We start from the raw sequence: 16,877 nt of genomic DNA on the forward strand, positions 1-16,877 counted from the left end.
CAATGACAAAGAGACAGGAGACAAAGATAAAATTCCTCTCTTCCTTGAATTGTTCCAAGGCATGAGTCCTCCTTATTGTCTGTCTGGCCAAGTGGTTGCACCTGTCAAGAGATTGGCTGTATCTCCTCAAGTCTTTCCATGAAGCAGTGTTCAGCACAGTAATGCATCCCTGTGCATAGCTCTCCATTCTTCCTTGCCTTTTCCCTGTTCCTGCCCTGGGATAATATCTCCTAAAGAAAGGATCAGCATCCTTGCATCAGGGTCTGTTTTCTAGGGAACTGGGCTAAAACACACCCAGAAAGGAAAACGGAAGATGATGAGTTTATTTTTCACATGCTTTGAGCTTGAGGGAAAATTATCGATCCATTCAAAAATATGTATTGAGTGCCTCCAGGTATGCTTGAAGTAGGGATAATATGGTGAACAAAATAGACATGCTTCAGTAGGAATATTCTGGTGAACAAAACAGACATGTTTCCTGCTCTTAAAGAGCTTACATTCAGCAGGGAGAAGTGGCAAATAATAAGTCACAGTACAGAAATAGTGGACATGATAATTCTAGATAATGATAAAGGGTTTTAAAGAAAAATTTTAAAAGGTGATATGATAGTGTGACTGGAATGCGTGTGTGGAGCGGGCGGTTCTAATCTAGACTGGGTGGTCAAGGGAACAGAGAATAGGTAGACGAAAAAGCCTTTTCCAGAAGGAGGAGCAGGTCTTCCACAGGAAGTGGCTGGGAGAATAGATGTGGAGATAGACATATTTGTCTAGTGTTGGGGTTTAGGTAGAGAGAGGAAATTTGCCCCATTTTAACTGTGAAATAGTTGGTCAGGACATATGCATAGAAGGTAAAAGGGAGATTGAAGAGAGTAGCAAAGGCATAGGTGAGGCTGTAGATCAGGGACAGGTCAAAGAGTCAGTGGGCAGTATCAGAGCAGGAAAGGTAAGACACTATGTGTATAACCCCTGACACAAAGTGGTCACGGGTCTCTGGAAAAGCCTGGGCCTCGGTTTCTTTAGCTGCAAAATAAGAGCATTGATCAGGCTCCATTACTGTATGAAGGCAAGGAGGAGCTGATATGAAACTTCTATGTAGCTATGTAATTCACCCCTTGAAAGCCACCATTGCAGTCTTTAGAACCCAGTAGTAATTGTCTCTCTCCCATCATTAATTACATTCTGGCCACTCATCAGCTAACACAATTGTCAGACTCTTTCAGCAAAATGTCTTTTTCATAGATGAGGACTCCTTACAGTAAGGACAAACAATTGGGGCTCATTAATTCAATCATTAGGACGCTGATTATGCATCTATTGTCTACTCTAGTCAGTTATGTTAAATAAGCTCTTCAGTCTTCATCAGAGCAATTATGCTAATAAGGTTGAAATTTTCTAAGAGTATTATACCTTCATACACTTATCCTGCCTAGCAGCCGCCTGGCTCAGTCAATATTGTCACACACAGACAATTATAATCAAGGCATAAGGCCCTATTGTTGACATCTGACTACCAAGTTATCCCTCTCACAATAGAACTTTGAATAATTTGTCCATTGTTCTTCCAGGGTTTAGACATTGGCCCCTGTTCAGTTTTTTCCAAAATATGGAGATCTCAGATACCATTTAAATGCCTTTATGGGAGTGCTCATTGCACTGCATAATTTTCCAAGTAGAATTTGAACAACCATTGGATTAACTATCCAATGATAAATTATCCAGCAATTCTTTATGCTTTTAAATGTACAGACAAGAAATATAATATTAATTATCAGATGCCTGGAGAACGATGAGAAATATAATTTGTTTTCTCCAAATGTTTTTCTCTCAACCAGAGCCAGCTTCTCTCCCAATGTCATTACCTTTAAACTAAAAAACCTATTTGTACGTTTTATTTTCTTGAGTGATTTTGGCCATGGAATGAGGACTTTCCACCATGAAAAACCAATGCTTTTATGATAGGCACATAACAGATACCTGATAAATATTTGCTGAAATTAATTTTTTTCTTGTATATGCTATATTCTTGTCTCCAGCATTTCCCATCAGATATTAAATATTTTTTATCTTAATAAAAATTACCACGTGGGGCTTCCCTGGTGGCGCAGTGGTTGAGAGTCCGCCTGCCGATGCTGGGGAAACGGGTTCGTGTCCCGGTCCGGGAAGATCCCACATGCAGCGGAGTGGCTGGGCCCGTGAGCCATGGCCGCTGAGCCTGCGCATCCGGAGCCTGTGCTCCACAGCAGGAGAGGCCCACGTACCGCAAAAAAAAAAAAAAAAAAAAAAAAAAATTACCACGTGAATGAGGACTCTGTGTGTGTGTGTGTGTGTGTATGTGTGTGTGTGTGTGTGGAGGCAGGTGGATACATCTTCAACATAAGTTCATTTAAAATATCAAATTTCATTGTATTGAGATAAAAATCCAGCTGTGTTGGATTTCTTCATTTACAACAAAAGTAACCCCACACATTTGTTCTTTACATTTTGTACTTAGGTTATCTCATTTAATCAGTTGCAAATAACTGGGTCCTTCTTTAAGATGTAGTAATACTCACTGCAACTTAGTTCCACGAGGATGAGCATATATAGAGATTGGATGTTGACATGATACTCAATAGTTGTACTGAGGATAACTACAAACTGGAAGGATGGGGCAAAGCTACGTAGAATGCTTGCAGACCTTTGACACACATATAGCCTTTTTCTGCCATACAAATGCTGTATTTCACACTTCTTCAATTACGTGGTATTTTTTATCTTAGGTTGTGGGGAAACAACTGAGAGCAAGATGCTTGCCGTCCTTGTCCTTCAGGAATCTGCAATCTAAATGGTGAGACAAAACACTCACATGAGAAGTTAAAAACCCGCTCAAGACTAAACTAACAGATCAAGACATTACTCAAAGCAAAGTCATGGTATGTAAATCATTCTGACCATGAGAGAAAATTTATAGGTGAGTGATACCCTTTGGGCTGGAGTAACCAGGAAAAGCTTTACAAATTTAGCAGAGTTCTAGCTTTTGAATATGAGTTCTAGCTTTTGAAAAATCAATACATGGATATATATATATGTACATATATATGTGTGTGTATATGTGTGTGTATAAATACACATATATATCTTCTTTAAAACTCTACAGAAGAATTAATGATAAAATTTAAGTTTTCCACTCATGACTTCAAGGTTCTCTTTCTAGAAGCAACCACCATTACCATTTTCCTTATATGTCTTTCCAGTACATTTTACTACTTTTAAATAGATTCTGAATTGATTTTGATTTGATTTTTCAGTATCATGCACAACAAAAGGTTAAACAAAGTGTCTATCCATATAAACATAAGACTTACTCAATATAATTTATACAATAGGGACCTACTGATAGGTCTTGAGATACCCTAGTGGATTTCCAAGTTGATTGTTGCCACGGCAATCCCTGCTCCATCTGCCTTCAGTTTCTATCTTGACCCACTTTGGCTTAGATGCATTTCTAGCTGAGAAGGGATGCTCCTTTTCTAAGCCTTTTGGGGACTGCATTGGTAGCCAGATTGCCCCTCCTCCCCTTTTCTCAATCCTACAAATCCTGGAAGGCTTCCTAAATGAAAGAGTTAGGGATCCAAAGTCTGACACTTTGGAGAGATGGTCTTAGACCTCAAGCATATTATCCATTGAATTAATGTGCCCCTCAAAGTACCTAACTCCTGTACTGGGAGCAGATCCTTCTGGAATTCCAGCCAGATCTGCTTCTGTTTCTATTTCTACTCACCCACATAGACACCCAAATGCACACCCTGGTCACATAGGAGAAAATACTTGTGTGACCCAGGGCAGCTTTTTATAGGCCACTTCATATAAAAACTGTTGGCTTGTGTTAGTAGGGAGAAGGACCAAAAACCATAAACAGCCCTCCTACTTCTAAATCGAATAGCCTTTGCCCTAGAACACCCTCCCTGGTGGCTCTGGGAAGCGGAAAGAGAAGTATTAGGATGTGGAACAGCTCCACCAATTGGCTTCCTAGATCCCCTTCGCAAGCTGTTTTTAAAAAGGGGTGAGTAGAGCTGCCTCTAAACTGAAAATGGGAGACACCACCCTGGGGGTAAACTTTTGAAGGTAGAATTTCTGCTGAATGGGTTCATCTTAGCATATGTGTTGCAGGCAACAGAAGGGAAGAAAGGATAATGATTATTGGTTTTCTTTTAACTTAGCCCTGTGCTAGTCACTTTCATAATTCTTACTTTATTTAATCATCACTCAACTATATTTAAGTAGCTATCATCGCAGGTGAGTTTCACTTGCCAAAGGTCACATATTTGGAGCATGCTCTTCATCACAAACTTTCGATGAGAAAAGTACTTCCATGTTTGAGGAGAGAGATGGAGGAAATGCAGGAGATTTTTAAAGGATTTTTGGAAAACCTGTAAGACTCAGAGGATGACCAAATATCTCTCCACATTCAACTGAAGGTACCCTCCTCAGGGAAGCCTTCACTTCGGAAGAAAATGTATTTCAAGAAGTCTTTCTGTTTGAAGTGGTCACTTGGTACTTCCTGCTTACTGATTTGCATTGCTAGTGCCCCCTTACTTGAGTCGCAGGTTAAATCCACGAAGCAAGGAGTACATGAGAGTGAGTGCCATTCAGAGAACCAAGAAAACCGTGTTCTAGTCTTGTCTCTGCCACCAACTACCTAAGTGAGATCTAAGTTTCTTTTCACCTTCAGTTCTACGGTGCTCTCTGCCTAACACAGTAGGTGCTTAATAAATGCTTGATGTGACTGGTTGGGTTCAGTATTTCGGCAGAGGCTCGGGTGTCTGTAAGGTAAAAGTGACAAAGTTACCCGATTGGGGTTATGACTCCACTAGCTTTGCGAAGCCAGTGGCTTAGCGGCTCGTCGTGCAGATGAGCGAGGATGGGGTCTAACAGCCCCTGAACAGTGCAGAAATGAAGGGGAAGGGAAGATAACTCAGCAATTGAGGGGCATCGTGCCAGGCACTTATGTTCTAGACTTCACAAGACCATTCAGAGCATGCATTACTAGCACCATTTTTAACGAAGACAGAACGACGGTTCCGGTTAAAGAAAAATAGCTGGCATCCCCCTTCCCTGGCCCTACATCCCAGAAAAGATCTCAGCCCTGGGCTTATTTACATCTCGGACCCCGCCCCCGTTTACCACCACGAGGGCCCCGCCCACTCATTCGCAGAAGGGCGCGCCCAGAGTGGGTCCGGTACCCGAGCTTCTGCAGAACCCTCTTCTGCCCGTGGCTCGTCCCGTCCTCTGGGCTTCCCCGGGGATGAGCACGTATCCACTCCCGGCTTGACTACTGAAGGTGGGCCAGGCGGCCCCCGACAGGCCCCACCCAGTGACGCTGGCGAGAGACCGGGAGGGAGGTCAGGGCCGAGGTAGTGAGGGACGGGTGGTCGTTAGCGCAGCAGGTTACGCGCCTTCCCCTCCCCTTCCGAGAGCCTCTCGTGGGACCGCGCAGGAGACTAAGCCAACCGAAACCGCGGGCATCACACCCTGCCTACTCCTCCACCGCCCCGCCGGCCACGCCTCGCCTCACGCTCTACGGGGGAGGCGGGACCAATCAGCGAGCGACGTCTCCCTTCCGATTCGAGGCCCCCGACGCGCGGCTCACACCCCGAGCACCCCGTGCGCTGATTGGCTGCAAGCGCCGCCGGTCCGGCCGGGAGGGCGGGGCGGCCGAAGGGAAAGGAGGTGGGGAGGTAGTGGCTCGCGACTCTCTGAGCCCCGCTCGCGCCCCGGCCTTTCCCGGGCGCTCGGCCTCCTTCTTTCCCTCCTCCGTTCTTCCGTACGCGCCGAGCGCTGCGCTCGGCCGGCGTGCCTCGCGCCCTAACGGGCGGCCGGGGGCGCCAATCAGCGGGCGGCAGGGTGCCAGCCCCGGGGCTGCGCCGGCGAATCGGCGGGGCTCGCGGCCCGGGGTGGGAGGCGGGTCTACCGCTCGGCCGCGGCGGTGGAGGAGCAGCTCCCAGCCAGCAGCCAGCGAGCGCCGAGCGAGCCGCCCGGAGGTGGGTGCGCCGCGCCGCCGCGGCCGGCAGCGGAGGGCGCAGGGCGGAAGCGGAGGTGGGCCGGCGGGCGCAGCGGGGGAGGACTCGGCCGTCCCGGCCGCCCGGGGTGGGGGCGAGGCGGGCGCGCGCCCGAGGGGAGGAGGGGCGGTGGCGGGGCGCGCGTCCCCACCCCCTCCTTCCCGCGGGCGGCGTCCGGGCCCGCGCCCCCTCCTCGCGCGCCGGGGTCGACTGCCGGGCTCCGGCTGGGGGGCGGGGCGGGTGTCCGGGGGCCCGGGAGAGTGATTTCAGTCCTACCTCCAATCGCCCATTCCCCTTTCCCCTCCCAGCCCCTCATCCCATTCGGAAGAGGAAGGAACAAAAGGTCCCGGACCCCCGGCTCTGACGGGGCGGGACCCGGAGCCTCGGTGCAGGTAACGCCGCGGCGCCCGGCGGGCCCACGGGGCTGGGGTGTGTCAGTGTGGGGCTCGGGTCGGTGAGGCTCGCCGCGTCACCTGGCCTCGGGGGCCGGGGGCTGGGGTGTGGCGAGGTCGGGGCCGCGGGGCGCCGGGCCCTCGGGGTGCGGGAGCGCAGGGCGGGGCAGCCGGAGGGACGGGGTCGGCAGCTGGAGGGAAGGGGTTGGCGCTCGGAGCTGCCGCCCGCCCGCCGCCCGGGGCGGGGGCCGGCTGTGGCCCGTCCCCTGCGCCGCGAACACACTCGGTAGTTTGTGGTTGTGATTTGCAAAGCCCGGAGGGACGGAGCTCTGGTTTCGGGAGTTGTTGGGAAGCCGAGTTAGGAGCGTGCGATACTTTGCTTCCACTTTTTTTTTTTTTTTGGTGCTGTAACCTTTGTTAACCATTCTGGTCTCGGGGTTCAGAATCGCTTGTGTGTGCTCTCACACAAACACGCACACGGCTGATACTCTGTCCAGATCCTTCTCTACTCGCTTGTGAAAGTTGCTCTGTGAGCGGAGCCTGTTTGTTTTTATCACACGCCTTTAGAGAGCACGCTGATTGATTTCACGTATTTCAAACTTGGTTTTCAAATCTGCAACTTTGTTTTGTTCTCTCCTGGGGGATACTGCCCTTGGGTTGAGTACTTTTGTCTTTTACTTACTTAACCGTTTTGTGGTTATGGTTTCCTTTTGATCCTAAACAAAAGAAAGACAGTACTTAGGTTAGTTTTGTTATTTCTTCTTCCTGACCCTTTAAAAGCTAAATACTACCGGTTTGTTGTCAACTAAACCTTTATTTAAAAAGAAAAAAATTTCCAGGTAAAACGAAAATGAAGTAGCATTTTCCATCTAAGTCCTGGCATGTTTGTTACAGTTTGGAGTATCCTAAATTTTGGTGTTTTAAACTTTTAAAACGACGCAAGTAATATATAAACAAGAGATCATGCAAACTCCATTTTTCCAAAAATGGTCCCTGAAATTTGAATTAATTTCCAGAATTCTGAATGATTAGTTCCTTTTCTTCTGATTTCATGTGAATTGAACCTTCACCCCTGATTGTAAGGGTGCTTTCCTTGAGACTAATAAGATAATACATTTTCTATTATTCTGAAAATACATTAGCTAATTTTCTAGTTTTGATACCCTTTAAAAAAAAGTTTTTCTCACATACATGTGTAAGGTAAATAATTAAATTAAATTTGATAAGTTTTGATGTGAATAAATAAGTGAAGCAAATATACACAGAGATGGGAGAAATAATGTAAAATGGATTTCATAAATGTATCATGGTTGGAGGATTTTTTTTTCATTTGCCTTAAAAAACCATACAGGGTATTGATAGAATTTTCTCCACCAAAAGGTCATTTAGAAAACATTTATATTAAATTCAGGAAGTAACACTGATTTTATTTTTAAAGTTCCTTAGTGTTTTTTTTTTTTGCCATAAAATTAGCTGTGGTAGTAAGTAAGAATAGTTCAAGTCTATGGGCATATCTAAGGTGATTACCCTTAGATAATCTTAATGTTTAATCTTAATGTTAAAATTGAGTTTAAAGTAGTTCATTGGTCTGTTTTAATTAATGTAATGTGATTGGTAGCATCCATTTCTGGACTTGTTTTAGTAAGAAATTGCTGTTAGAACTTGGTTTTTATACTTTGTATCTATACCTTGTACAGTGATTTCACATTATAGGAGTTCAACAAAGTTTGGTTTTTCAAGGTTGTAAGTTAACCTGTGCCTAGTCATAAATGGTCAGATCTCTACACACACAATCTGTAAGGTTCATGAAATAAGAATCTTGTAAGAAACTGTGCAGAGTAATTTCCTGTTGTTTGTGGCTTGTCAGGCTTGGTGTGTGCTTTAACTCTTAAGTAGGAATTTGGGGATAGTTTTGTATATTTCAGCAGAAATTCTCTTTAGTAAGAACAAAGGTTCTTTCTACTTCAAGATGGCAAAAGGTCCCCTTTTCATTTTCATATTGTAAATATTATACAAACATGTTGCTAAAATTTTGTTACTTCACACTGGGGGAAAATCTGTGAGTGAAAAATAGTTTAGTTAAGTAACCTGCTGATCAAAGACCTGTTGAATTTTTACATTTTGCAAATATTTTCAGCTTTGGCTTTTCTAAAGGTGTGAAAGCACTCCTTATTCTTGTTTGGTTTTGATTTTGTTGGTTTTGTACTTTAGGACTTCTCGTTTTGTAGCAGCTTTTTTATACAGGTGTTTTTGTAATGCATATAAAAGTCATATTTAGTGCAGTCTGGCAGATGGAGTCTCATTCTTATTCTTGGGACAAGAGTCATTTTTAGAGGATGGCGGGGGGCATGTCTTCTGATGGGAGTAGAGGAGCCATTTTTATCTGTAAGAGGAAAGATTGTAAGTATTATATTGTAAAGGTATGTCAGAAAATGTGAAATAAAAAGATTTCAAAACCAGTTCAGGAGAGGTTATGCATTTATTCAACAACTAACTTGTATTTATTGAACACGTAACATTTATTCATTTATTAAACAGTAAAACAGCCTTTTGCTGTGTGTCAGGCCCTGAACTAGGCAGTGAAGTAACAGGGAACAAGTGTATCCCTGTTCCTTAATGGGATTAGAAAAGTGGAAAATCTTCATATCTCCTTGTCCTGTCCTCCAGTGTTTAGAGTAGGAAGATCATGTTAATGTACAAATTCAGGACGGAGCCAATTCCTATCGTATGCTTGCACGGCTTTCTTTTGAGTGTAGAGGACAGCACTAGGGAAGGTGTCATGTGTTAACTCATATTGTCACCGGGAATAGGTAGTGTATTTTTTGGGGTTGGGGGAACTTGTCACCATTTTGCACAATCTCTACAAATTGAAGATATGACTAGTCTTTCAGAAATATATTTGTTGCTGAGCAGGTGAACACTTGTAGAGCTAAGCCTAATTTGGCCTTAGTTTGATTATCCATTGCCTTTTATTGAAACTGGTTAGGGAAAGAAAGCAAACCTGAATCGGTCAGGTTCTAATGAAAGTATCAGAAATAAAGTATAAAAACAATTAGCTAAACCGAGAAAAAGGATTGGGCTGCAATCTTGTGTAATGGAAAGGCCCTGGGTTTTGGCGTCAGAGAGACCTAGGCGTATAGTCAGTTTCTCAGTCACTGTATTGGGCAAATTACTTAACTCCTTTTTTTTTTTTTTTTTTTTTGCGGTATATGGGCCTCTCACTGTTGTGGCCTCTCCCGTTGCGGAGCACAGGCTCCGGACGCGCAGGCTCAGCGGCCATGGCTCACGGGCCCAGCCGCTCCGCGGCATGTGGGATCCTCCCGGATCGGGACACGAACCCGTGTCCCCTGCATCGGCAGGCGGACTCCCAACCAGTGCGCCACCAGGGAAGCCCCTTAACTCCTGAGCCTTGGTTTTCTGATTGAAAATGGAGGTAATAATACCTTCCTCTTAAGGTTATTACATACAAAGAGTAAATGATTGTGATGAAGGTACCTAAGCACAGTGCCTCAGACTAAGGGTCTTCTCAGAAGATCTTTGTTCTCTTCTGGTTGTAGCTTTCACTTGTTTTCTAATTCAGATGATTTTCCTACACTCTTCTCCTTGATCTATTATAAAATACATTTGAGAAACAGACACTTAGCGAAAAGGCCTAAGGTAGGCAAATTGTCCAAGTCCATACCTTTCAGTTCTAGTCATAGGAGAGCGATTGTGACCCTGAATTAGAACCTGTTGGCATTTATTTCAAATGTTTCTAACAAGCAAAGTTATCTTGCTTCTAAACCCATAGTAGATTAGAGACAAGTAGATTGTGGGTCATGTGGGAGGTTGAGGGGAGCCTAGTGAGGGGTGGGGTAGGAGGATGGGGAACTGTTAGCCTACTGTCTATTTTAAGAAAAAACAGATAACAGTCTGGTGAGGATAATGGAGATAATCTACAAGACACAAAAACGAATACTCAGAGCCTAACTAGCATGTCTGGAACCATTCAGTGCAGGACCAGACCTGAAAACATAGTAATGAAAGTTCATCGATTAGATTAAATCATATTTGGGAAAATCTATTTAAGGAGAGCGGTAATCTACATAATATACTTTAGATTGTCATTTGGGATGATTAACAAATGTTCTTAAAGGGGTAGAACATGGTTCTAATGACTTATGACAGATCCAAAGTACCTGCTCTGACCAAGGTGCTTTTCATTTGTTTTGCCATTCAGAGTGCCATGATTCCAGACTGAAAAATCTTTCATGCTAGGCCAGTAGTAAAGAAAGGTGATCTAAATGGTGTTGCACCCCAGGCCACACCTTTTCTTCCGAGTAAGTCATTTTTTTGTCAGTCTGCAGGGGTGTCGTGTACAACTTTTCACTCAGGTTTTAGGATAAAGTATGCTAGAGATTTCTAGGACTGAACAAGTGTGGACAGTTGGCTGGTCTGTCTGTTGGGGGCTTCATGCTTCTTTTATGTGACTTCTTTCCAATATTAGCCTTGGTAATTTTTTTGGATCCTCCTCTTTCCTATCTCAGGGTTACTTTCTAAACCATCTACTCCATCAAATATTAATTGGTGACCTTGTAATTTATAGCCTTAGCTATTTGGAAAAAAGAAAAGGGTCTTTTGTTTTTAAACCAGTAGTACAAAAGTTATCCAGCCCTTTTTGTTTAAAAATGCACAGTTTGAGGCTTATTGCTTATCTCTGATCATTTTTTTAAATTTATTCCATTTTATTTATTTTTGGCTGTGTTGGGTCTTCTTTGCTGCGCATGGGCTTTCTCTAGTTGCAGCGAGCAGGGGCTACTCTTCGTTGCGGTGTGCGGGCTTCTCATTGTGGTGGCTTCTCTTGTTGCGGAGCACTGGCTCTAGGTGCGCGGGCTTCAGTAGTTGGCAGCATGTGGGCTCAGTAGTTGTGGCTCGCAGGCTCAGTAGTTGTGGCACACGGGTTTAGTTGCTCTGCGGCATGTGGGATCTTCCCAGACCAGGGCTTGAACTTCACCGTGTCCCCTATATTGGCAGGTGGATTCTTAACCATTGCCCCACCAGGGAAGCCCTCTCTGATCAATTTTGATCATTACTCCAGGTTGATATAATTGTGATGTGTTCAATTAGGACATATTTCAATGCTGATTATAGGTAGACATCTCAAGGATAGCTCTGAGCTTCAATTTCAGTAATTACATGTAGGGAGAATGTAATTTTGCCAAGCCAGATGGATTTAGACCCTGCCTCTGGTTTGGCTAGTTAGCCAGAAATATTAAGGTAGTTAAGGTAATTGTGGCTCACATATGTGCCTTACATTCTAGAGTGTGTACGCGTTCCTCTTAGATATAAGTGAGCCACACTGACAGGACAGATGCCTGGTAATTTAGATCTTTAAGTTTGTGCTTTTAAGAAAATAAGTCCTGAAGTGATTCATTCTCATTAAAATTTGTGAGTTTACTGTCAACTTGTCACAAATTCTTCCAGATAGTTCTGTAATTTTCAAAATCTCAGAATTACTTTGGCCTCAAGACTAGAACAGTGGAAAGTGAGTGCAGACTTTAGTTTTGATCTGTTCGGTACACATGTCCAGTTTGCATCTGAAAACCTGTAGTGCCCTACTGTGACCTCCCTTCTCTTTCGGCGGGAGGGCATAGCTTCAGGTTTAATGGCTGAAGAATAACTGGGAGGAGCCACTGGAAGTTCATCAGATTTACTACCTTGAGTCTTTCAGTTCAGAAACTCGATCTGAGGAAGTAGCATAGTAAATCTGTGATCTTGTAGTTTGCCGGTTGAAGATAAAGTACATTTGCATATGCTACTTCAGCTTTTCCAAAAATTCTATAACGGGATATTGGTTATGGACTTGTAAATATTAAGGAAATGCTCCGTCTTAATCATCCTTCATTATAAAATGTGGGGAGGTGAATCTGGTTTTCAAAGTTCACAGAATAAACTCCTGATGAATGGTGCAACAGAAGCTGGGCCCATGGGCTTTCTTCCTTGATTTGAATGAACTATGGAAACTTTTTTGTTGACTAGAGGTGCTCTATCTATGGCAGTGAATGCAAATTTTTCATGTTTAGACCAACCTTTTACTTTGTGGACAGGTGGTTAGGCTGTAGTTCATGTAAGCCTGCCAGTTAAACTTTTCTTTATAAAATGTTTTAAGTATCAGGAGGGTTCCGCTTTGGCCTGAGGTTTGTGCGTTGGCCATATTTGCTCTAAACTAGTTTTCAAACCTAATGCACACACATACCTTTATGCACACAACAGCAACCAGAGAGAAGGCTCCTACCAGCAACAGCAACAGCATTATGCAGAATCTCAAAATGTAAGGGAAGTGACAGTTGCTGAAGCCCTGCCTGCTCAGTTTTCCTCTCATTCTTTGGCCCCCAGGAAGCCTTTGAAGCTCTAGAGGAGTAATAGATCGTTGAGAAGAAACTTTCTGTAGACCCACACCATTCAGTATAGTAGACACCAGCCACATGTGGCTATTTAGCACTTGAAATATGGCTTCTGTGACTGAGGAAGTGAATGTTGAATTTAATTTTAATTAATTTTAATTTAATATAAAGTTGTGTTGGGCAGTGCTACTCTAGCCTTTGCTTTAATTGCACTTTTACACCCTGAGGACTTGTACCCAGTTGATGTGGGTGTAATTTGTTGCTTCAGCAGAAGGTCAATACAGACTCTGGGAGTTTGAAGGGAGATTGGAGTACTGAATATTTGTGCTGATTTGAGTCTGGGCTTGTGTAGTCTCTTAATAGTTGGATCCCTTTTCACAGTCCAGGGATGATAAACTAGTATGTAGTTTTATGTTTACAAGCTGAATATAGACCTATGGATTCCACACAACTCATTAAAGGTGAAAGGAATGTAACTCAAGTAAAGAACAGATAGAGTCTCTTTACACAGCAGTCCCCATATAATGGGGACTTTCACTGAAGTAATGACCTGCTTTTAGGGTTAAATTCAAGCTCTAACATTACGTTTTAACAGTCCATAAAACTGAACACATGAATGTTTTCTCTTTGCTTTTAAAAGGCACATTACCCATCGCTCTCCATGGGGCCAACTTAGGTTTCCAGTTGGCAGTGTCTTTCCTTACTAGCGTACAACTTTGGAAAAAAAGCATAGTTACAGTGAGAATTGAGAAATCTGGGTTTTTTTGGGTTGTTGTTCTTAAAACTAGTTTTTACTTTTTTTTTTTTTTTTAATGCTTTCTATTGTCCTGGTTTCTTTGACTAAAACAATTGTAAAAATCCAGGTCATTAGTAAATGTGTGATACATGTTTGAATGTGGATTGCCAAAAATCTAATAGTGATTTTATACTATTTCAGCAGGAACTTAGGTGTTCGTTATGAGGCAGCACCATCACATTTCAAGTATTTTATGTTGAAATATCTAACTTGATTTTCTTTTGAAATAAATATTTATATAGGTATTTGGAGAATGTTTTGTATTTGCAATTTGAAGATATTTGAAATCTACATTTACTTTCTATAGTTAATGACTTCCTTTGTTCTAAACTTGAACCTTGTGAAGTGTTTTTTGCCACTCTTTTTCATATTTGCCTTCCTGCTGCCCTTTTAGAAGTCATCACTGAATTCTGAACTGCCAAGTTTAGCAGTCTTTTCTCCATTATCATACTACTTTCTTCAGTGTTTGCATCATTGACTATACTCTCTTTATCTAGATTTCTAAAAAAATCACACAAAGAGACATAGATTAGGCCCATTCCTCCTGCTACAAATGTTGGATAAAATGTAAAACATTTTTGGTTTTATATATATATAGCTGATCTAGAGAGGGAGGGGTGAGAGGGAGAGAAAAGTCCCCAGGTACCAGAAATTTAGAAAATCAGTTAGTGTCAAGGAAAAGCTGGCCTTGGGGCATTTATTAGATAAATAATTCAGTAGCTGGGGCTGGGGTTGTAATGCCATTTGGGGAAAGGAGATAAAATTCTAGGAACTGTATACTAAAATATATATATATATCTATATCTCTGTTCTGATATCATTGAAACTTCTGTGGCCTCTGAGAAAAACAAGCCTCAAGCTTCTCTATGGAAAAACTAGACAAACACTAGTTTGTAGTGTTTTTGTAGAGGGACTTAAATATCACATGAAGGCCAAGCAGGGTAAATAAAAAGCAGACACTAGCTAGATGTAGCATAGTGGGTCTTTTAAATAGGTAATACATTATTGTATTCAGATTCAAAATTCAAAATTCAAAAGATGCAAAAGGATATACAGTGAAAAGTCTCTTTGCCAGCCTGTCCCTGCCACCCAGTTGCCTTTCCAAAGGCAAGTAGCATTACTAGGTTTTCTTGTATTGCTCCAGAGATTTTATGCATATGTGAGCAACTTTGTGCATATATTACCTTTTAGTACAAAAACTGGTTCTGTATTTTGCTTAATAATGCATCTTGTAGATTATTCCATGTCAGTACATAATGAGTACTTTTTAACTTTTTCTTTTGCTTGCACAGTATTCTTCTGTATGGGTGTCTATAATACATTTCATCAGTCCTCTGTTGATGGACATTTATTTCCAGTCTTGTGGTATTAAAAATAGTGCTGTAATAAATAACTTTGTTTATACACATACATAGGATAGATTTCTAGAAGTAGGTCAGAGGATATCTACATTTGTATTATTTATTTTAGGGAATGTACTTTATTCATTTTTTGAATAGGTAGTAAGAGCACATGGTGCAAAATTCAAAAGGGACAAAATAGTAAATATTCCAGATCTCTTAACTCCTGCTACCCAGTTCCATATCCTTCTGGAGCTGCTCTGTTCAATAGTTAGCCACTAGCCACATGTGGCTCTTGAACACTTGAACTGTAGCTAGTCCAAATTGAGATGGGCTGCATTTGTAAAATACACACTAGATTTTTAATAATTAATTAAAAATAGAGTGTAATATATCTCCATTTTTAATACTGATTACACATTGAAATAATATTTTAGAGATATAGTAGGGTATATTAATAAAATTATTACTTTTAACTATTTTTACTTTTTTAATGTAGCTAATAGAAAATTTACAATCACATGTGTGGTTTGCATTCTATTTCTGTTGAATGGCTCTGGCTTAAAGAAATTCCATATATATATATAAACAAGTCTGAATGCATGAGAATTCCTCTTATCAGGCCGGGTTTTTTTTCCTTTGCATTATAATCTGTAGCATCAGAAATCTCGACCTTGGTTAAAACATACCAGGTGGTTCTTTACTGTCACATTTACTCTCAACATTTACCATGATCATAGTGGGTCTCATCAGTGAAAGTCATGCTTCCATTGACTTTTACGATGTTTGTCCACTTTAGAGAGAAGCCTGATATTACTCTTTTTTTAAAAAAAATTAATTAACTTATTTATCTTTGGCTGCGTTGAGTCTTCGTTGCTGTTAGTGGGCTTTCTCTAGTTGCGGCGAGCGGGGCCTACTCTTCGTCGCGGTGCGCGGACTTCTCGTTACGGAACACGGGCTCTAGGTGCACGGGCTTCAGTAGTTGCAGCATGTGGGCTCATTAGTTGTGGCTTGTGGGCTCTAGAGTGCAGGCTCAGTAGTTGTGGAACACGGGCTTAGTTGCTCTGCGGCATGTGGGATCTTCCTAGACCAGGGATTGAACCTGTGTCCCTTGCATTGGCAGGCAGATTCTTAATCACTGTGCCACCAGGCAAGTCCCCTGATACTACTTTTGCTACATGTTTTTGAACCTGCTCCAATCTGCACTGGTTGCCTACACCTAGTACACAGCAGTTGTCCTTGGATCCCCCTTCACTGTCATTTTATGGGGTTCACTGTCATTTTATGGGGTTCCTTAGCCTTTGTCCTTTGTTAGATCTCCTATTCTTTTGCTCTCCTTTCTTTTGATGAAACATATCCTTCAGGACTTCCTTTGAGAGAGAGTGTGTGTGGAAAATATTTGGAGATGTTACATGTCTGAAAATACCTTTATTCGATCCTGGGTGGGTAATAGAATTCTAGGTTAAAAATAATAGTTTTTCAGAATCATGAGGGCGTTGCTCTGTTGACTTCACTTAGTGTTACTGTTGCGAAAATCAAATCCATTCTGATTCTTTTCTGTATGACCTTTCAAAAAATTTATCCCTGGAGACTTTTGGCTCTTCTTAGCATTCAGAAGTTACATAGCCACCAACCTTGATGTGGATGTGTTTCATCCATTGTCCTGGGGTCTTGATGGGCCTTTTCAATCTGGAAGCTCCCATCTTTCAGTTCAGGGGATATTTCTTGATTTCTTTGACCGATAATCCCCCCCCGCCCCAATCATCTGATGTCTTTCTGGAAGTTCTGTTTGGACATTTGGCCTCCTGAACTGGTCCTCTAATTTTCTTCATTTTTCTCCACTATTTTCCATCTTCTTGTTCTGTTTTCTGGGAGATTTCCTATACTGTATCTTCCCACACTTCTATTGTACCCCCCCCCCTCCGTTT

At 42.4% G+C, this 16,877-nt stretch overlaps 1 protein-coding gene across 4 annotated transcripts in view; it reads left to right on the top strand.

Moving 5' to 3' along the window:
* The first annotated feature begins 5,662 nt into the window (after positions 1-5,662).
* The window catches only part of SMAD2 (SMAD family member 2), a 109,395-nt gene continuing 98,180 nt past the window's right edge, over positions 5,663-16,877 (top strand). Inside the window, exons 1-2 of one of the 4 annotated variants that reach the window (XM_032602462.1) lie at positions 5,663-6,075; positions 6,347-6,430. The gene's annotated coding sequence lies outside the window, so the exon portion shown is untranslated. The remainder of the gene's footprint in view (positions 6,076-6,346; positions 6,431-16,877) is intronic. The other 3 variants (XM_032602460.1, XM_032602463.1, XM_032602461.1) reach the window with 3 other exon arrangements.

This window comes from Phocoena sinus, chromosome 14, assembly GCF_008692025.1.
Source record: "Phocoena sinus isolate mPhoSin1 chromosome 14, mPhoSin1.pri, whole genome shotgun sequence".
Lineage (NCBI taxonomy): Eukaryota > Metazoa > Chordata > Mammalia > Artiodactyla > Phocoenidae > Phocoena > Phocoena sinus.